Source organism: Dermacentor variabilis, chromosome 1 (assembly GCF_050947875.1).
Source record: "Dermacentor variabilis isolate Ectoservices chromosome 1, ASM5094787v1, whole genome shotgun sequence".
Classification (NCBI taxonomy): domain Eukaryota; kingdom Metazoa; phylum Arthropoda; class Arachnida; order Ixodida; family Ixodidae; genus Dermacentor; species Dermacentor variabilis.
Window position 1 is genome coordinate 41613322 of NC_134568.1, and position 21841 is coordinate 41635162.

The following is a 21841-nucleotide window of genomic DNA, read 5'->3' on the forward strand; positions in this document are numbered from 1 at the left end:
AACCGACTCCCATAGCGTGTGGGATCCGCATGTTTTCTTTCTTTTTCTCATTTGCCAGCTGAATAGCAAAGCCGGCATTGCTTGACCGCTCTCTACATGTACTTGCGGGATAAGCACGCCATGTGCACCAGAAATCTCCGGCATGCGCACTCTGGGCTCTTTTTGCGAATCTTTTCAGAGAAGCGTGTCAATTGTAATGTAAGAAAAAAAGAAAAAAAGTGGGCTTTGATAGAAGAAGCAATCTCCGGTAGCACTCGCCTAACCTTCCAGTTTCTGACCGGCTGTGGGATGTAAGTCAGGAAGAAAAGGCAAAGATGCCATTGATAACAGTTTTTGGACTGGAAAACAACACTCAAGTGCTGAAGTCCCACGCTGCTCGTTTTGACTGTCTGACGCACAACAGCCAATTTGCGGAGCGGTGAACTTGTACGGAACTATGCCGAGCAAGGTTTCCAAATTAAAGAAAGTTATATCTCCCCTAAAATAAACATAAAAATGAGGTAATTACATAAAAGAAACGCCAAAAAACAAGCTATCTTACGCGCTTTCTATGATATTTTCAGATGGAGCGCCTCGTTGCGAAAATCACGCCTAAAACTGAAGGAAAACCAACATTTTGGCACGTTTGTCATACTTTTGCCAAAAGTTCGTAAATTGTACTGGCGCCATCAATTTTAACTTGAAGTACAGCCCTAGGACAGTGAAGTAAAATAATTACGATGAACAAATGAGTAGGTATTTCGCCAGTGAAGCATAGCCAACTTGGCGAGATTTTTTCAACATTTCTAGCTCCTTAAGCTGCGTTTCCAACTGAAGCTTCCCATAAAGACCAGTGCATATTGACATGTGCTTAAATTGTTTATGTTCTTGGTGACCGTTCTCGAGATAATTTTTGTTACAGTGTTATCGCTCAGCCCAAGACGCGCAACGGACATTTCTGTATCGGCTAGATATATTATCGCTGATTTTATCTGTTGGCTATCGTTCACCCGACCGTGTAATCAGATTGAATTTGCGATACGAATTGTGCAGTACTTTCTGAAAGGCATGCAGCCACCAGCAACTACGCCGCCATCTTGGACAAGTGATGTACAAAAGCAGACGTGCTTGACCCACAGAACCAGATTTCGACGATTGGCGAGTGTGCTCTCCACTCTCAATGTGCTGAGCAATAATTTTTTTTTTTGCTGGGCGCAGGTTCGTCCAGTGAACAGTTAGTTTCGTAACTTGCGTTGCACACTGTAGTTCATTACCGTCGCTAAAACGTGACAGTATTGAAGATAAATCATTGTAGGTTCAGCGGACGAAGTAGGGCAGCATTGTGCACTAAAATAAGTTTGGTATTAATTTTCTAGCGGAACCATGTTTCAAGTACTTTAGTAAGCTTAAGGAAAATATCACGTTACACAAAAACATATAAGGTATCCCAGCTAACGTTAAAGAAGTATGGGGTTTTACGTGCCAAAACCACTTTCGGACTATGAGGCACCCCGTAGTGGGGAACTTCGAAAATTTCGACCACCTGGAGTTCTTTAACGTGCACCTAAATCTAAGTACACGGGTGTTTTCGGATTTCGCCCCCATCGAAATGCGGCCGCCGCGCCCCAGCTAACGTTATCCAATATGTTCAATAAAATAAAATATTTCAAAAAACACGGTACAAACTACGATTATAAAATCTACGATGTTTGGTGTTCATAGACACTGACGAGTTAACACCGCAGTTCTTATAACTGCAACTCGCACTGTGTTTTTTGAATAATTTGCTTCGTTGAACGGCTTGGCTAACGTTAGCTGGGAAACACAGTATACTAGAAAATGACTTCGAGTAAGGTAGTAAGTAACCATGTTTTTTTTACAAGAAAATCTGAGACGCACGAGTAAATCGTCTGGGACAGTTGGTGTGCAGTAACCCTGTTTTGTACGACAGAAGTGCTAAACAGTAGCTCACTATGGTGAAATACGCTAACAGAAGGCTGCTTTTCTACAACGTAAGGTTAAAAAAACACCACTTTCGGAAAGGAAAAAAAATGGAGGTGCCGGGGTTTGAACCCGGGACTTCTCGCATGCGAAACGAGCACTCTACCTCTGAGCTACACCTCCGCATTTAATCTCATTATAGTAGCAAGATAACTACAGCAAAACTAGCACACATACCAGTGCATAATCTCCTGGCACCACGATGCTTTCAAAGCTCAAGTCCTTAAAATTTACCTGAAACTCCGGCATTATTCATCCAGCCAAAGCCAGCCAGCCAACCTCAAAACTTAAGAGGAAGCTTTAGCTCGGGTGCTCCTATCTAAATACATGTAAAAGCAGAATTCGTTTTTCTCGGCCACCAAAGCACCAAATTTGACGAGGTTTGCTGCATTTAAAAGAAAAACTTAAGATCTAGTGACTGTTGGTTTCGGATTTTTGATTTAGGTCGTCAATTCTTTATTAAAAATTGGCAAAAAATGAAAATTTTCAAAAAACGAAACTATCGAGTTTACAACTCTATACCTCAGCAACGAAAATTGATAATACAATTCCGTGAACTGCATCTAATAGTACATTTAAAGCGGACAAAATTGATATGTTACACATGAATGTAAAATAATATTGTAAAATGGAAATATAGGTTTTGCAGAACCCTTGTAAGTAACGTAACAAATTCACGTAAGATATAAAATGACGTATCGAATTTGTCCGCTTTCAATGATCTGATGGATCTCGCTTACAGAACCGCAATATCTGCTCTTGATGCAGAGTTATGAATTTGTGAACTTCATGCTTCTATTTTTTTCAAACTTTCGAATTTTTGAAAATCTTTTTAACAAAATTCAGGGCCTAAATAGAAATTCCGTGACCAACAGTCACTAGAATTTCACTTTCCCTGTCAAATTCAACAAATTTCATTAAAATCGGTCCAGGGGTTATCTCAGAAAATCGTTTTTGCGTTTTTACATGTATTTGAATAGGCCGCGTCGGAGTTGGGCCCGAGCTAAAGCTTCCTCTTAAGAGGAACCTTTAGCTTGGTTTGATGAAATTTTAGCCCGATTTTGATGAAATTTGTTGCATTTGAAAGAGAAAGTTAAATTCTAGTGACTGTTGGAAGCGGAATTTCGATTTATGGCTTGAATTTTTCTAAAACAATTTTCAAATATTTGACCGTTTGAAAAAAATAGAAGCACGAAGTTTACAAATTGATAGCTATGCATCAAGAACTGATATCGCGGTTCTGTAAACGGCATCCATTAGATCATTCAAAGCGGACAAATTCAATATGTCATTTTACATCTTACAAGAATTTGTTACGTTGGTTACAACGGTTTTACAAAAGTTGTATTTCCCTATGATTAAATTTTTTTATATTCATGTGTAACATATCAATTTAGTCCGCTATGGATGTACTTTTAGATGCAATTCACAGAATTGTATTATAATCTTTAGTGGTTGAGTTACAGAGTTGTAAACTTGATAGTGTCGTTTTTTGAAAATTTTTGATTTTCGCCAATTTTTAATAAAAGATTGACGACCTAACTCAAAAATTCGAAACCAACAGTCACTAGAGTTTAAGTTTGTCTTTTAAATGCAACAAACCTCGTCAATTTTGGTGCAGTGGTTGCCGAGAAAAACGAATTCTCCTTTTACATGTATTTAGATAGGAGCACTCGAGCTAAAGCTTCCTCTTAAGGGCGGAGCTCTTCCAGTTGTTCATTTTATACTCTGCAGAGGCCACGTGTGCTCTCATTTTCTACTATCGCTGAACTTTTCCCTATACTATTGGCGTTCCGCTTCACAGCATCAATAGACAGCACGCAGTGATTCTTAAGCCAAATCCGCCTCGCTAAAATGCATGAACAATAATTTTTTGAATACATATTTATTATACGAAACGCTGAAAGAGCTAACAGAAGCAAGTGCTACTAATTACGTTGCAGCATTTCAGTGGATGCTAACTCACTGCACTATTCCTGGAAACGCTTCAGCGGATGGAACTGCTAATCGGGTTCACAAATAAAAAAAAGGGAGAGATTAAACTATCCTCTTTCACGTAGTGAAGACTGCTTGCTCCTGAAACAGTGACCCGGTCGCCTCAGCAAAAATACCTAGTTTGATCAACAGTTTGAAAGCACCGAATTATTGTTTTACTGCAATGGGAATTATATGAAAACTCCCGGCGCATTTACACCATCGGTGTGCATGTCGCCGTCACCGTGATGTTCCGTATAAAGTGCAAGTGCGATGACACTGCGCCCGCTCGCCGTATGCTATGGGTGTGAATGAAAGCGTGCAAATGTGAGCCGAGAAGGATGGCGGCTCGAACTAGCGCGCGCACGGGAAGAAGGCGGGGAGAAAGCGCGCAGTCTTTCATCGCGCGTTGGTAGCAGGGGGCGCTCTACTCCAACGGAGGATGGACAAGGTTGAGAAGTGAGGGAAGCTCATAGTAAAGTTGATTATGAAGAACGACTGAGGAATATGGAAGAATGTAAATGGACTGGTAGAGTGTTCAGGTACTTGTACAGAAAATAACATTGATTCACAGTGGAGGAAAAGAACTAGGAAGCTTACCAGCAAGTATGCGGCCTGTAGGGTGGGCAAAACAGCAACAAAGAACGTCAAGCGGAAAGTCAGACAGGCTGAATTAATCTCATAGGTGGCGGCAATGTAAAAGAATCCTGCCATGAGTAACTACTTAAGAGGAAAAAACGAAATTCGGCGTAAATTCTGATGGCACGTAGGACTGATGTCTTATAACACCTTTGGCAAAAGTAGAATATGGCCTCTTTGCTGGCAAGCAAGCAAGATGGTGTGAGGGAATCCGAGTCAGGTGTCGGATGTGTGCTCTAAGGATATCAGTATCTATGTAGACTGTCAAAGGAGTGTCTCCAGCAATGGCCACTGTCGCAATCGATGACGTAGTTTTGGGGAGACCGAGACAAGTTCTTAGTGCTTGTGCTTGCACACTCTGAAGTTTGCGGATATTTGTAGTGCAAGTATTTCCTAGCACATGTAAGCTGCACTGCACGATGCCCAAAAACAGTGCTTTATACAGTTGCGGGCAAATTTAATTCTATTAGATCGAGGGTCATTCACCCTAAAGAAATATACACTTGGCACATGGCCAACTGGGTGGCTTCAGAAAAAAGCGCTTGCCGTTTTAAGCGTTTTCTTGGAAACCACCAGTATCTTAGATCTATATTGTATTTTCCGCTGAAAGATACACGTACAATGCAAGTCTATGCTTATTTTCTCAGAAGTTTATTTAGTATGTTATGTACGGGTATAATTACGGGTCTGTACACTCGTCTGTGAAACTGAACTTTATGTCGCGGACGAAACGAAGCACATGCGTTTATATATGCAACTGCATACACGTGCATCTTCTGTGGGTCCCTGGACTCATGTACAGAACTTTTGGATATTACTGACTGACCGTTTTTGTGATAATTTTGTACCGCATTTCGTTACCAATGTTGTGGCAATAGTATTCTTTGCCGGGCGACGAGGAGTAGCCGGTGCCACTTGAAGGCGCCATTCTTTCCTAATAAGACACGCCAATAAAAAAAGCACAAATCGAACATTAGGAACGAATAAGCACTTTGTTCGGATGTACAGGATTCTTGGGAGGATGCGAACTATTGCTGTATATAATCGGTAAGGTCTGGCTCTCTCATAGACGTAGCCTGCTATAATGCGCAAGTCGTCATCGTTTAGGTCAACACTGTGTTAGTGGAGATGAAATTTAATGTATTTTAGCTGAGATGTTATGTTTTATTACAAAAACAGTTCACGGCTTCAAATATTCGAAAACTTTTCGGAAAATATTTGCGTTTACAAATGGTAGCAATTCAATTCGAAGACCGCATTGAATTGCTTCGCGCGCCAGACTACAAAAAGGAATTAATAGTTCAATGCGACGCAAGCGACAGAGGTATGGGCGTGGTACTTAGTCAGGTCGGCGACGATAACGAGGAGCATCCTATCCTCTATGCCAGCCGTAAAGTAAATCTAAGAGAGGAAGCCTACAGCGCTTCAGAGAAGGAATGCGCTTGTTTAGTTTGGGCCGCCCAGAAGTTGTCGTGTTACATGTACGGAGCGAAGTTCATCTTCGAGACCGACCACTGTCCTCTGACGTGGCTCAATCAAATGTCACACAAAAATGGCCGCTTGCTCCGATGTAGTCTTAATCTCCAAGAGTACAACTTCTCCGTTAGATATAAGAAGGGAAAGTTGCATAGCAATGCGAATGGTTTGAGCGCGCTAATTTGAATTCTGCGTTTGAGGGTCCCGCCTAAATTTTAGGGTTACTAGTGTTAATTTTATTAAGCCAAGAAGATCGCATCTCATTTAGCAAGATTCCCTCCATGATTGCTGAATTTGTCAGCACGAAATTTCTTCAGAAATTGGCATAGCGAAATGCAGCATTTTTTTTTTGTTTCTGCACTTATTTTTTTTTGAAGCCTATAGGGTCTAAAGTGAGAGCCAATGTACGTCATCTCGGCGTAGAGCCGTGTTGTGGGGTTCATTTTGCAGTTGGTGGTCCTTGTTGGATGTTTTGGGGCGGTGACATTACACAAGTGGTCGCTGCGAGCCAAGGCATCACCCCCTGGCCACCAGGCATTCTCTTCCTGCCCAGCGGTTATCTGCGCTAGACAGTCGAGAATTTCCGGGACATGGAGGCGCTGTTAAGAACGGCGAGCTGCAGTGCAAGTTTGCCAGCCATTTACGCAAGCGGTGGCAACCTCTTCTTCGAACGCCGCCGCCAACCACTGGCCATGGCGCGACTAAGTCGACTTTGTGTCGGGAACAATTCGCGCATCCTCCACTCTCCGTCGCTTTAGCTAGGATGCGTTTGACGAAGTAGGCTTTGTGCTGAAACCGCCACCGTTACGGTCTGGCCTCCTCGCCGTTGTGACTGAAGGAGTTCGACGAAGCAGGCTTTGTGCGCAACACGACAACGCCGCCCTGTTCTGCTATGAGTGGGGGAGTTGCCGCGGGAACGCCGACGAAGGCCCCTTCCCACGTGCCGACTAAGACACAGGACAATGGCTACCCGGGCGTGCTACCCGGGTCCCCTCCGAGTTCTACAAAATTCGTGTGGTGTCGGTTTCGGACCGTGAACACGTGTGTGTGTGTGCATGTGTCTGTGTAAACTGTCCCGCGGAGAGGCGGCAGTTTACGATGACTAAACGAACGTTCGCGTCACCTTGTATCGCGGGAGGACCGAGTGTTTAAAAACTGCTGTTGTGCGGATGCTCGACACACTTAAGCAGTCACGTTGGACTGAGACACTCTCTCAAGCAGTCGTGTTAGACTGACGTACTTTCTCTCGCAGTCATGCTAGACTGATGAACTGCATGTAAATACCGTAAATAAACCCCTTTCCTCGTTCTCGATGAGAAGCAGTCCTTCCCTTCATCATCGTCCTCAGCGTGGATAACGGCATGGGCGAGCTACCTTCGAATTGATGCCGGACTCCAATCTTGACAACGGGTTACGAGCGATGGGATTCAGCCCCCAATCCTGACACCATGGAGGCTTGGACGCCATCCCCGGGCGCTAGTGACAGCGAGCCCGAACGGACTCAGGCGCTTAGAAGGGTCGTGGACGGAGGGGGATTAAGACCCGTGGCTCCGTGTTTCGCGCCTGCGCCATCATAAAGCAGAGATGCAGACAGCCTGCTATCGGCCAGAATGCCTGTTTACTTCTACTTCTTCTTCCCCTCTCCATCCATGGAGTCCGACCGCGCGAACCTAAGTGTGTCATTCTCTTCAATACAATATATAAATGCAAGACTCTTCTCTTTCAAATCGCCTTTGGCATATGCAGCGCGACCCACCTCATCAACCAGCCTAGTGAATACGCATGCAGTGCTTCTTAGCGAGTCAAAATAATAGAGTAAAAACTTGAGAAATTTTTTTCAGGAAATTTACTTAACCATTTTTTAGAACAATCGCGCATATGTGGAACTGAATCCAGTGAGCATTCTGTGCAAAATCGAAAAAACTCCTATTCGCCATATTCACTAATTCCAGTGAGCCACATTGCGGTGGCATTAAAAAGCCGTTCATTCCTATGTATCATATGTGGCCACCATGTGACATATGGAACTGTACTAGATTTTATATGTGTCCTGATATGTTTTCCATGTTTTCCAAGTATTATGTCTCCTCCATCTTTGATTAAATCGACTGTTATTTCATCTTCTCCTGCAGCTCTTGATCGTTTCATCTGGCGGCTCTTTATACGAAGTGTCTATGGACTGGAATGTCATCCCAATGTCGTGTGTAAGAATTGTAGTCGTGCATATCAAAAGGGGGTATGTCGCCTTGCCGTCGTCTGCCTTATCCACACCAAAGACGACGTTGAAAAGAGGAGCAGCTTCTCATCGGGAATGAAGGAATATAATTTACACCAGGAATAGACAAGGTTATTTCGCAACACTCTGGCGTGACTGAACTGATGTACACCGAAGGAGCCGAAAAATGTCTACCTGAATCCTCTCTGCCCTCCCTATATCTGTAGGTCAGAGAAACCGACAGGTACACCTTCCTCTAATCGGAGCATCTAAAGTAACCGAAGACTCCGCCTTCAAGAGATGGCCACGCGCAATTACATATTACCTTTGTTCACTAAACACAATGTGGGAATACCCACCGGCCCAAGCAGTTAACTACCCCAGAGACAGGAGGGAACCACTTGCTGAAGAAGGGGTTCAAACTTGCCTCACTTGACCCATATCGGCTGATTGAATGGACAATCAATTAACTGGTTCGTTTGACAGTCGTCTTGAGCGGCTAGCAATGGCCGTTACACTTGCTTTCACAGGAGCTTCTTGATCCCGTCATCGTGATCCGCGGTCGAGCAGCATCCAGAAAACACCGCTTTACAACCGCGCATTCTTCGTCAACCATGCATGTCACGCAATGCCATCACCGCTGGTCCGGTGGGGCGTGCTGACACCTTCACGATGCTGAAGCGGTTGACAGTTCGCTGATGCTACTGGCTTATCGTAGCGATGCGTTAGTCGTCACGCCGTCATCGTCACACATTCGTTGTAATTCCAGCATCATCATGCCGTCATCGTCATTCCAGCTTCTTCGTCATGCCATCGCTATCACGCTGTCGTCATCATACCATCGCCGTCGCTCCAGCGTTATCCTCCCGTTGTCGTCATGCCAGGATCGTTATTCCAGACTCGTTATATGTGTGTCATTGTTGTCATAGTGTCATCGCCATACTGTCGTCATCATGCCGTCGTGGTCGCTTCGTCGGCGTCATTTTGTTTGTAGCGATTTCAATGTGGTCATATCAGTATAGTCCTGCCCTCGTCGTCATTTCATCGTCCTCGCAGCTTCGTTGTCATGTCTTCGTGGCCGTTCAATCATCATCATTTTGTCGCAGTGATTCCGCTGTCATGTCATTGTCGTCATGACGTTGTCCATCCAGCGTCATCGCCGCAATTTCTTCGTAATCATGCGTAGGATGCGCATGATCAAGAGCCACAAGTTCCTGTCGAGCGAGTCGGTTCCCGCTTATCATTTGCTGTATGCTTGCAAATGGTTGATAGACTAGAACATTGTTCTTTGCAAACACTAATGACAGGTTCGAGTAAACCGACTCCCATAGCGTGTGGGATCCGCATGTTTTCTTTCTTTTTCTCATTTGCCAGCTGAATAGCAAAGCCGGCATTGCTTGACCGCTCTCTACATGTACTTGCGGGATAAGCACGCCATGTGCACCAGAAATCTCCGGCATGCGCACTCTGGGCTCTTTTTGCGAATCTTTTCAGAGAAGCGTGTCAATTGTAATGTAAGAAAAAAAGAAAAAAATGGGCTTTGATAAAAGAAGCAATCTCCGGTAGCACACGCCTAGCCTTCCAGTTTCTCACCGGCTGCGGGATGTAAGTCAGGAAGAAAAGGCAAAGATGCCATTGATAATAGTTTTTGGACTGGAAAACAACACTCAGGTGCTGAAGTCCCACGCTGCTCGTTTTGACTGTCTGACGCACAACAGCCAATTTGCGGAGCGGTGAACTTGTACGGAACTATGCCGAGCAAGGTTTCCAAATCAAAGAAAGTTATATCTCCCCTAAAATAAACATAAAAATGAGGTAATTACATAAAAGAAACGCCAAAAAACAAGCTATCTTATGCGCTTTCTATGATATTTTCAGATGGAGCGCCTCGTTGCGAAAATCAGGCCTAAAACTGAAGGAAAACAAACATTTTGGCACGTTTGTCATACTTTTGCCAAAAGTTCGTAAATTGTACTGGCGCCATCAATTTTAACTTGAAGTACAGCCCTAGGACAGTGAAGTAAAATAATTACGATGAACAAAGGAGTAGGTATTTCGCCAGTGAAGCATAGCCAACTTGGCGAGATTTTTTCAACATTTCTAGCACCTTAAGCTGCGTTTCCAACTGAAGCTTCCCATAAAGACCAGTGCATATTGACATGTGCTTAAATTGTTTATGTTTTTGGTGACCGTTCTCGAGATAATTTTTGTTACAGTGTTATCGCTCAGCCCAAGACGCGCAACGGACGTTTCTGTATCGGCTAGATATATTATCGCTCATTTTATCTGTTGGCTATCGTTCACCCAACCGTGTAATCAGATTGAATTTGCGATACGAATTGTGTAGTACTTTCTGAAAGGCATGCAGCCACCAGCAACTACGCCGCCATCTTGGACAAGTGATGTACAAAAGCAGACGTGCTTGACCCACAGAACCAGATTTCGACGATTGGCGAGTGTGCTCTCCACTCTCAATGTGCTGAGCAATAATTTTTTTTTTTTTTGCTGGGCGCAGGTTCGTCCAGTGAACAGTTAGTTTCGTAACTTGCGTTGCACACTGTAGTTCATTACCGTCACTAAAACGTGACAGTATTGAAGATAAATCATTGTAGGTTCAGCGGACGAAGTAGGGCAGCATTGTGCACTAAAATAAGTTTGGTATTAATTTTCTAGCGGAACCATGTTTCAAGTACTTTAATAAGCTTAAGGAAAATATCACGTTACACAAAAACATATAAGGTATCCCAGCTAACGTTAAAGAAGTATGGGGTTTTACGTGCCAAAACCACTTTCGGACTATGAGGCACCCCGTAGTGGGGAACTCCGAAAATTTCGACCACCTGGGGTTCTTTAACGTGCACCTAAATCTAAGTACACGGGTGTTTTCGGATTTCGCCCCCATCGAAATGCGGCCGCCGCGCCCCAGCTAACGTTATCCAATATGTTCAATAAAATAAAATATTTCAAAAAACACGGTACAAACTACGATTATAAAATCTACGATGTTTGGTGTTCATAGACACTGACGAGTTAACACCGCAGTTCTTATAACTGCATCTCGCACTGTGTTTTTTGAATAATTTGCTTCGTTGAACGGCTTGGCTAACGTTAGCTGGGAAACACAGTATACTAGAAAATGACTTCGAGTAAGGTAGTAAGTAACCATGTTTTTTTTACAAGAAAATCTGAGACGCACGAGTAAATCGTCTGGGACAGTTGGCGTGCAGTAACCCTGTTTTGTACGACAGAAGTGCTAAACAGTAGCTCACTATGGTGAAATACGCTAACAGAAGGCTGCTTTTCTACAGCGTAAGGTTAAAAAAACACCACTTTCGGAAAGGAAAAGAAATGGAGGTGCCGGGGTTTGAACCCGGGACTTCTCGCATGCGAAACGAGCACTCTACCTCTGAGCTACACCCCCGCATTTAATCTCTTTCTAGTAGCAAGATAACTACAGCGAAACTAGCACACATACCAGTGCATAATCTCCTGGCACCACGATGCTTTCAAAGCTCAAGTCCTTCAAATTTACCTGAAACTCCGGCATTATTCATCCAGCCAAAGCCAGCCAGCCAACCTCAAAACTTAAGAGGAAGCTTTAGCTCGGGTGCTCCTATCTAAATACATGTAAAAGCAGAATTCGTTTTTCTCGGCCACCACAGCACCAAATTTGACGAGCTTTGCTGCATTTAAAAGAAAAACTTAAGATCTAGTGACTGTTGGTTTCGGATTTTTGATTTAGGTCGTCAATTTTTTATTAAAAATTGGCAAAAAATGAAAATTTTCAAAAAACGAAACTATCAAGTTTACAACTCTATACCTCAGCAACGAAAATTGATAATACAATTCCGTGAACTGCATCTAATAGTACATTTAAAGCGGACAAAATTGATAGGTTACACATGAATGTAAAATAATATTGTAAAATGGAAATATAGGTTTTGCAGAACCCTTATAAACAACGTAACAAATTCACGTAAGATATAAAATGACGTATCGAATTTGTCCGCTTTCAATGATCTGATGGATCTCGCTTACAGAACCGCAATATCTGCTCTTGATGCAGAGTTATGAATTTGTGAACTTCATGCTTCTATTTTTTTCAAACTTTCGAATTTTTGAAAATCTTTTTAACAAAATTCAGGGCCTAAATAGAAATTCCGTGACCAACAGTCACTAGAATTTCACTTTCCCTGTCAAATTCAACAAATTTCATTAAAATCGGTCCAGGGGTTATCTCAGAAAATCGTTTTTGCGTTTTTACATGTATTTGAATAGGCCGCGTCGGAGTTGGGCCCGAGCTAAAGCTTCCTCTTAAGAGGAACCTTTAGCTTGGTTTGATGAAATTTTAGCCCGATTTTGATGAAATTTGTTGCATTTGAAAGAGAAAGTTAAATTCTAGTGACTGTTGGAAGCGGAATTTCGATTTATGGCTTGAATTTTTCTAAAACAATTTTCAAATATTAGCCGCTTGGAAAAAATAGAAGCACGAAGTTTACAAATTGATAGCTATGCATCAAGAACTGATATCGCGGTTCTGTAAACGGCATCCATTAGATCATTCAAAGCGGACAAATTCAATATGTCATTTTACATCTTACATGAATTTGTTACGTTGGTTACAACGGTTTTACAAAAGTTGTATTTCCCTATGATTAAATTTTTTTATATTCATGTGTAACATAACAATTTAGTCCGCTATGGATGTACTTTTAGATGCAATTCACAGAATTGTATTATAATCTTTAGTGGTTGAGTACAGAGTTGTAAACTTGATAGTTTCGTTTTTTGAAAATTTTTGATTTTCGCCAATTTTTAATAAAAGATTGACGACCTAACTCAAAAATTCGAAACCAGCAGTCACTAGATATTAAGTTTGTCTTTTAAATGCAACAAACCTCGTCAATTTTGGTGCAGTGGTTGCCGAGAAGAACGAATTCTCCTTTTACATGTATTTAGATAGGAGCACTCGAGCTAAAGCTTCCTCTTAAGGGCGGAGCTCTTCCAGTTGTTCATTTTATACTCTGCAGAGGCCACGTGTGCTCTCATTTTCTACTATCGCTGAACTTTTCCCTGTACTATTGGCGTTCCGCTTCACAGCATCAATAGACAGCACGCAGTGATTCTTAAGCCAAATCCGCCTCGCTAAAATGCATGAACAATAATTTTTTGAATACATATTTATTATACGAAACGCTGAAAGAGCTAACAGAAGCAAGTGCTACTAATTACGTTGCAACATTTCAGTGGATGCTAACTCACTGCACTATTCCTGGAAATGCTTCAGCGGATGGAACTGCGAATCGGGTTCACAAATAAAAAAAAAGGGAGAGATTAAACTATCCTCTTTCACGTAGTGAAGACTGCTTGCTCCTGAAACAGTGACCCGGTCGCCTCAGCAAAAATACCTAGTTTGATCAACAGTTTGAAAGCACCGAATTATTGTTTTACTGCAATGGGAATTATATGAAAACTCCCGGCGCATTTACACCATCGGTGTGCATGTCGCCGTCACCGTGATGTTCCGTATAAAGTGCAAGTGCGATGACATTGCGGCCGCTCGCCGTATGCTATGGGTGTGAATGAAAGCGTGCAAATGTGAGCCGAGAAGGATGGCGGCTCGAACTAGCGCGCGCACGGGAAGAAGGCGGGGAGAAAGCGCGCAGTCTTTCATCGCGCGTTGGTAGCAGGGGGCGCTCTACTCCAACGGAGGATGGACAAGGTTGAGAAGTGAGGGAAGCTCATAGTAAAGTTGATTATGAAGAACGACTGAGGAATATGGAAGAATGTAAATGGACTGGTAGAGTGTTCAGGTACTTGTACAGAAAATAACATTGATTCACAGTGGAGGAAAAGAACTAGGAAGCTTACCAGCAAGTATGCGGCCTGTAGGGTGGGCAAAACAGCAACAAAGAACGTCAAGCGGAAAGTCAGACAGGCTGAATTAATCTCATAGGTGGCGGCAATGTAAAAGAATCCTGCCATGAGTAACTACTTAAGAGTAAACAACGAAATTCGGCGTAAATTCTGATGGCACGTAGGACTGATGTCTTATAACACCTTTGGCAAAAGTAGAATATGGCCTCTTTGCTGGCAAGCAAGCAAGATGGTGTGAGGGAATCCGAGTCAGGTGTCGGATGTGTGCTCTAAGGATATCAGTATCTATGTAGACTGTCAAAGGAGTGTCTCCAGCAATGGCCACTGTCGCAATCGATGACGTAGTTTTGGGGAGACCGAGACAAGTTCTTAGTGCTTGTGCTTGCACACTCTGAAGTTTGCGGATATTTGTAGTGCAAGTATTTCCTAGCACATGTAAGCTGCACTGCACGATGCCCAAAAACAGTGCTTTATACAGTTGCGGGCAAATTTAATTCTATTAGATCGAGGGTCATTCACCCTAAAGAAATATACACTTGGCACATGGCCAACTGGGTGGCTTCAGAAAAAAGCGCTTGCCGTTTTAAGCGTTTTCTTGGAAACCACCAGTATCTTAGATCTATATTGTATTTTCCGCTGAAAGATACACGTACAATGCAAGTCTATGCTTATTTTCTCAGAAGTTTATTTAGTATGTTATGTACGGGTATAATTACGGGTCTGTACACTCGTCTGTGAAACTGAACTTTATGTCGCGGACGAAACGAAGCACATGCGTTTATATATGCAACTGCATACACGTGCATCTTCTGTGGGTCCCTGGACTCATGTACAGAACTTTTGGATATTACTGACTGACCGTTTTTGTGATAATTTTGTACCGCATTTCGTTACCAATGTTGTGGCAATAGTATTCTTTGCCGGGCGACGAGGAGTAGCCGGTGCCACTTGAAGGCGCCATTCTTTCCTAATAAGACACGCCAATAAAAAAAGCACAAATCGAACATTAGGAACGAATAAGCACTTTGTTCGGATGTACAGGATTCTTGGGAGGATGCGAACTATTGCTGTATATAATCGGTAAGGTCTGGCTCTCTCATAGACGTAGCCTGCTATAATGCGCAAGTCGTCATCGTTTAGGTCAACACTGTGTTCGTGGAGATGAAATTTAATGTATTTTAGCTGAGATGTTATGTTTTATTACAAAAACAGTTCACGGCTTCAAATATTCGAAAACTTTTCGGAAAATATTTGCGTTTACAAATGGTAGCAATTCAATTCGAAGACCGCATTGAATTGCTTCGCGCGCCAGACTACAAAAAGGAATTAATAGTTCAATGCGACGCAAGCGACAGAGGTATGGGCGTGGTACTTAGTCAGGTCGGCGACGATAACGAGGAGCATCCTATCCTCTATGCCAGCCGTAAAGTAAATCTAAGAGAGGAAGCCTACAGCGCTTCAGAGAAGGAATGCGCTTGTTTAGTTTGGGCCGCCCAGAAGTTGTCGTGTTACATGTACGGAGCGAAGTTCATCTTCGAGACCGACCACTGTCCTCTGACGTGGCTCAATCAAATGTCACACAAAAATGGCCGCTTGCTCCGATGTAGTCTTAATCTCCAAGAGTACAACTTCTCCGTTAGATATAAGAAGGGAAAGTTGCATAGCAATGCGAATGGTTTGAGCGCGCTAATTTGAATTCTGCGTTTGAGGGTCCCGCCTAAATTTTAGGGTTACTAGTGTTAATTTTATTAAGCCAAGAAGATCGCATCTCATTTAGCAAGATTCCCTCCATGATTGCTGAATTTGTCAGCACGAAATTTCTTCAGAAATTGGCATAGCGAAATGCAGCATTTTTTTTTGTTTCTGCACTTATTTTTTTTGGAAGCCTATAGGGTCTAAAGTGAGAGCCAATGTACGTCATCTCGGCGTAGAGCCGTGTTGTGGGGTTCATTTTGCAGTTGGTGGTCCTTGTTGGATGTTTTGGGGCGGTGACATTACACAAGTGGTCGCTGCGAGCCAAGGCATCACCCCCTGGCCACCAGGCATTCTCTTCCTGCCCAGCGGTTATCTGCGCTAGACAGTCGAGATTTTCCGGGACATGGAGGCGCTGTTAAGAACGGCGAGCTGCAGTGCAAGTTTGCCAGCCATTTACGCAAGCGGTGGCAACCTCATCTTCGAACGCCGCCGCCAACCACTGGCCATGGCGCGACTAAGTCGACTTTGTGTCGGGAACAATTCGCGCATCCTCCACTCTCCGTCGCTTTAGCTAGGATGCGTTTGACGAAGTAGGCTTTGTGCTGAAACCGCCACCGTTACGGTCTGGCCTCGTCGCCGTTGTGACTGAAGGAGTTCGACGAAGCAGGCTTTGTGCGCAACACGACAACGCCGCCCTGTTCTGCTATGAGTGGGGGAGTTGCCGCGGGAACGCCGACGAAGGCCGCTTCCCACGTGCCGACTAAGACGCAGGACAATGGCTACCCGGGCGTGCTACCCGGGTCCCCTCCGAGTTCTACAAAATTCGTGTGGTGTCGGTTTCGGACCGTGAACACGTGTGTGTGTGTGCATGTGTCTGTGTAAACTGTCCCGCGGAGAGGCGGCAGTTTACGATGACTAAACGAACGTTCGCGTCACCTTGTATCGCGGGAGGACCGAGTGTTTAAAAACTGCTGTTGTGCGGATGCTCGACACACTTAAGCAGTCACGTTGGACTGAGACACTCTCTCAAGCAGTCGTGTTAGACTGACGTACTTTCTCTCGCAGTCATGCTAGACTGATGAACTGCATGTAAATACCGTAAATAAACCCCTTTCCTCGTTCTCGATGAGAAGCAGTCCTTCCCTTCATCATCGTCCTCAGCGTGGATAACGGCATGGGCGAGCTACCTTCGAATTGATGCCGGACTCCAATCTTGACAACGGGTTACGAGCGATGGGATTCAGCCCCCAATCCTGACACCATGGAGGCTTGGACGCCATCCCCGGGCGCTAGTGACAGCGAGCCCGAACGGACTCAGGCGCTTAGAAGGGTCGTGGACGGAGGGGGATTAAGACCCGTGGCTCCGTGTTTCGCGCCTGCGCCATCATAAAGCAGAGATGCAGACAGCCTTCTATCGGCCAGAATGCCTGTTTACTTCTACTTCTTCTTCCCCTCTCCATCCATGGAGTCCGACCGCGCGAGCCTAAGTGTGTCATTCTCTTCAATACAATATATAAATGCAAGACTCTTCTCTTTCAAATCGCCTTTGGCATATGCAGCGCGACCCACCTCATCAACCAGCCTAGTGAATACGCATGCAGTGCTTCTTAGCGAGTCAAAATAAGAGAGTAAAAACTTGAGAAATTTTTTTCAGGAAATTTACTTAACCATTTTTTAGAACAATCGCGCATATGTGGAACTGAATCCAGTGAGCATTCTGTGCCCAATCGAAAAAACTCCTATGCGCCATATTCACTAATTCCAGTGAGCCACATTGCGGTGGCATTAAAAAGCCGTTCATTCCTATGTATCATATGTGGCCACCATGTGACATATGGAACTGTACTAGATTTTATATGCGTCCTGATATGTTTTCCATGTTTTCCAAGTATTATGTCTCCTCCATCTTTGATTAAATCGACTGTTATTTCATCTTCTCCTGCAGCTCTTGATCGTTTCATCTGGCGGCTCTTTATACGAAGTGTCTATGGACTGGAATGTCATCCCAATGTCGTGTGTAAGAATTGTAGTCGTGCATATCAAAAGGGGGTATGTCGCCTTGCCGTCGTCTGCCTTATCCACACCAAAGACGGCGTTGAAAAGAGGAGCAGCTTCTCATCGGGAATGAAGGAATATAATTTACACCAGGAATAGACAAGGTTATTTCGCAACACTCTGGCGTGACTGAACTGATGTACACCGAAGGAGCCGAAAAATGTCTACCTGAATCCCCTCTGCCCTCCCTATATCTGTAGGTCAGAGAAACCGACAGGTACACCTTCCTCTAATCGGAGCATCTAAAGTAACCGAAGACTCCGCCTTCAAGAGATGGCCACGCGCAATTACATATTACCTTTGTTCACTAAACACAATGTGGGAATACCCACCGGCCCAAGCAGTTAACTACCCCAGAGACAGGAGGGAACCACTTGCTGAAGAAGGGGTTCAAACTTGCCTCACTTGACCCATATCGGCTGATTGAATGGACAATCAATTAACTGGTTCGTTTGACAGTCGTCTTGAGCGGCTAGCAATGGCCGTTACACTTGCTTTCACAGGAGCTTCTTGATCCCGTCATCGTGATCCGCGGTCGAGCAGCATCCAGAAAACATCGCTTTACAACCGCGCATTCTTCGTCAACCATGCATGTCACGCAATGCCATCACCGCTGGTCCGGTGGGGCGTGCTGACACCTTCACGATGCTGAAGCGGTTGACAGTTCGCTGATGCTACTGGCTTATCGTAGCGATGCGTTAGTCGTCACGCCGTCATCGTCACACATTCGTTGTAATTCCAGCATCATCATGCCGTCATCGTCATTCCAGCTTCTTCGTCATGCCATCGCTATCACGCTGTCGTCATCATACCATCGCCGTCGCTCCAGCGTTATCCTCCCGTTGTCGTCATGCCAGGATCGTTATTCCAGACTCGTTATATGTGTGTCATTGTTGTCATAGTGTCATCGCCATACTGTCGTCATCATGCCGTCGTGGTCGCTTCGTCGGCGTCATTTTGTTTGTAGCGATTTCAATGTGGTCATATCAGTATAGTCCTGCCCTCGTCGTCATTTCATCGTCCTCGCAGCTTCGTTGTCATGTCTTCGTGGCCGTTCAATCATCATCATTTTGTCGCAGTGATTCCGCTGTCATGTCATTGTCGTCATGACGTTGTCCATCCAGCGTCATCGCCGCAATTTCTTCGTAATCATGCGTAGGATGCGCATGATCAAGAGCCACAAGTTCCTGTCGAGCGAGTCGGTTCCCGCTTATCATTTGCTGTATGCTTGCAAATGGTTGATAGACTAGAACATTGTTCTTTGCAAACACTAATGACAGGTTCGAGTAAACCGACTCCCATAGCGTGTGGGATCCGCATGTTTTCTTTCTTTTTCTCATTTGCCAGCTGAATAGCAAAGCCGGCATTGCTTGACCGCTCTCTACATGTACTTGCGGGATAAGCACGCCATGTGCACCAGAAATCTCCGGCATGCGCACTCTGGGCTCTTTTTGCGAATCTTTTCAGAGAAGCGTGTCAATTGTAATGTAAGAAAAAAAGAAAAAAAGTGGGCTTTGATAAAAGAAGCAATCTCCGGTAGCACTCGCCTAACCTTCCAGTTTCTCACCGGCTGTGGGATGTAAGTCAGGAAGAAAAGGCAAAGATGCCATTGATAATAGTTTTTGGACTGGAAAACAACACTCAGGTGCTGAAGTCCCACGCTGCTCGTTTTGACTGTCTGACGCACAACAGCCAATTTGCGGAGCGGTGAACTTGTACGGAACTATGCCGAGCAAGGTTTCCAAATTAAAGAAAGTTATATCTCCCCTAAAATAAACATAAAAATGAGGTAATTACATAAAAGAAACGCCAAAAAACAAGCTATCTTATGCGCTTTCTATGATATTTTCAGATGGAGCGCCTCGTTGCGAAAATCAGGCCTAAAACTGAAGGAAAACCAACATTTTGGCACGTTTGTCATACTTTTGCCAAAAGTTCGTAAATTGTACTGGCGCCATCAATTTTAACTTGAAGTACAGCCCTAGGACAGTGAAGTAAAATAATTACGATGAACAAAGGAGTAGGTATTTCGCCAGTGAAGCATAGCCAACTTGGCGAGATTTTTGCAACATTTCTAGCACCTTAAGCTGCGTTTCCAACTGAAGCTTCCGATAAAGACCAGTGCATATTGACATGTGCTTAAATTGTTTATGTTTTTGGTGACCGTTCTCGAGATAATTTTTGTTACAGTGTCATCGCTCAGCCCAAGACGCGCAACGGACGTTTCTGTATCGGCTAGATATATTATCGCTGATTTTATCTGTTGGCTATCGTTCACCCAACCGTGTAATCAGATTAAATTTGCGATACGAATTGTGTAGTACTTTCTGAAAGGCATGCAGCCACCAGCAACTACGCCGCCATCTTGGACAAGTGATGTACAAAAGCAGACGTGCTTGACCCACAGAACCAGATTTCGACGATTGGCGAGTGTGCTCTCCACTCTCAATGTGCTGAGCAATAATTTTTTTTTTTTGCTGGGCGCAGGTTCGTCCAGTGAACAGTTAGTTTCGTAACTTGCGTTGCACACTGTAGTTCATTACCGTCACTAAAACGTGACAGTATTGAAGATAAATCATTGTAGGTTCAGCGGACGAAGTAGGGCAGCATTGTGCACTAAAATAAGTTTGGTATTAATTTTCTAGCGGAACCATGTTTCAAGTACTTTAATAAGCTTAAGGAAAATATCACGTTACACAAAAACATATAAGGTATCCCAGCTAACGTTAAAGAAGTATGGGGTTTTACGTGCCAAAACCACTTTCGGACTATGAGGCACCCCGTAGTGGGGAACTCCGAAAATTTCGACCACCTGGGGTTCTTTAACGTGCACCTAAATCTAAGTACACGGGTGTTTTCGGATTTCGCCCCCATCGAAATGCGGCCGCCGCGCCCCAGCTAACGTTATCCAATATGTTCAATAAAATAAAATATTTCAAAAAACACGGTACAAACTACGATTATAAAATCTACGATGTTTGGTGTTCATAGACACTGACGAGTTAACACCGCAGTTCTTATAACTGCATCTCGCACTGTGTTTTTTGAATAATTTGCTTCGTTGAACGGCTTGGCTAACGTTAGCTGGGAAACACAGTATACTAGAAAATGACTTCGAGTAAGGTAGAAAGTAACCATGTTTTTTTTACAAGAAAATCTGAGACGCACGAGTAAATCGTCTGGGACAGTTGGTGTGCAGTAACCTGTTTTGTACGACAGAAGTGCTAAACAGTAGCTCACTATGGTGAAATACGCTAACAGAAGGCTGCTTTTCTACAGCGTAAGGTTAAAAAAACACCACTTTCGGAAAGGAAAAAAAATGGAGGTGCCGGGGTTTGAACCCGGGACTTCTCACATGCGTAACGAGCACTCTACCTCTGAGCTACACCCCCGCATTTAATCTCTTTATAGTAGCAAGATAACTACAGCGAAACTAGCACACATACCAGTGCATAATCTCCTGGCACCACGATGCTTTCAAAGCTCAAGTCCTTCAAATTTACCTGAAACTCCGGCATTATTCATCCAGCCAAAGCCAGCCAGCCAACCTCAAAAGCTTTAGCTCGGTTTGATGAAATTTTAGCCCGATTTTGATGAAATTTGTTGCATTTGAAAGAGAAAGTTAAATTCTAGTGACTTTTGGAAGCGGAATTTCGATTGTTGGCTTGAATTTTTCTAAAACAATTTTCAAATATTTGACCGTTTGAAAAAAATAGAAGCACGAAGTTTACAAATTGATAGCTATGCATCAAGAACTGATATCGCGGTTCTGTAAACGGCATCCATTAGATCATTCAAAGCGGACAAATTCAATATGTCATTTTACATCTTACATGAATTTGTTACGTTGGTTACAACGGTTTTACAAAAGTTGTATTTCCCTATGATTAAATTTTTTTATATTCATGTGTAACATATCAATTTAGTCCG

At 43.7% G+C, this 21841-nt stretch overlaps 2 non-coding genes across 2 annotated transcripts; both read right to left on the bottom strand.

Moving 5' to 3' along the window:
• Positions 1 to 2031: 2031 nt before the first annotated feature.
• On the bottom strand, positions 2032 to 2103 carry TRNAA-CGC (transfer RNA alanine (anticodon CGC)). Its single transcript has one exon. It is a non-coding gene; the product is annotated as a tRNA-Ala (tRNA).
• Positions 2104 to 11633: 9530 nt separating this feature from the next.
• TRNAA-CGC (transfer RNA alanine (anticodon CGC)) lies at positions 11634 to 11705 on the bottom strand. The gene has a single exon. It is a non-coding gene; the product is annotated as a tRNA-Ala (tRNA).
• Positions 11706 to 21841: the final 10136 nt, after the last annotated feature.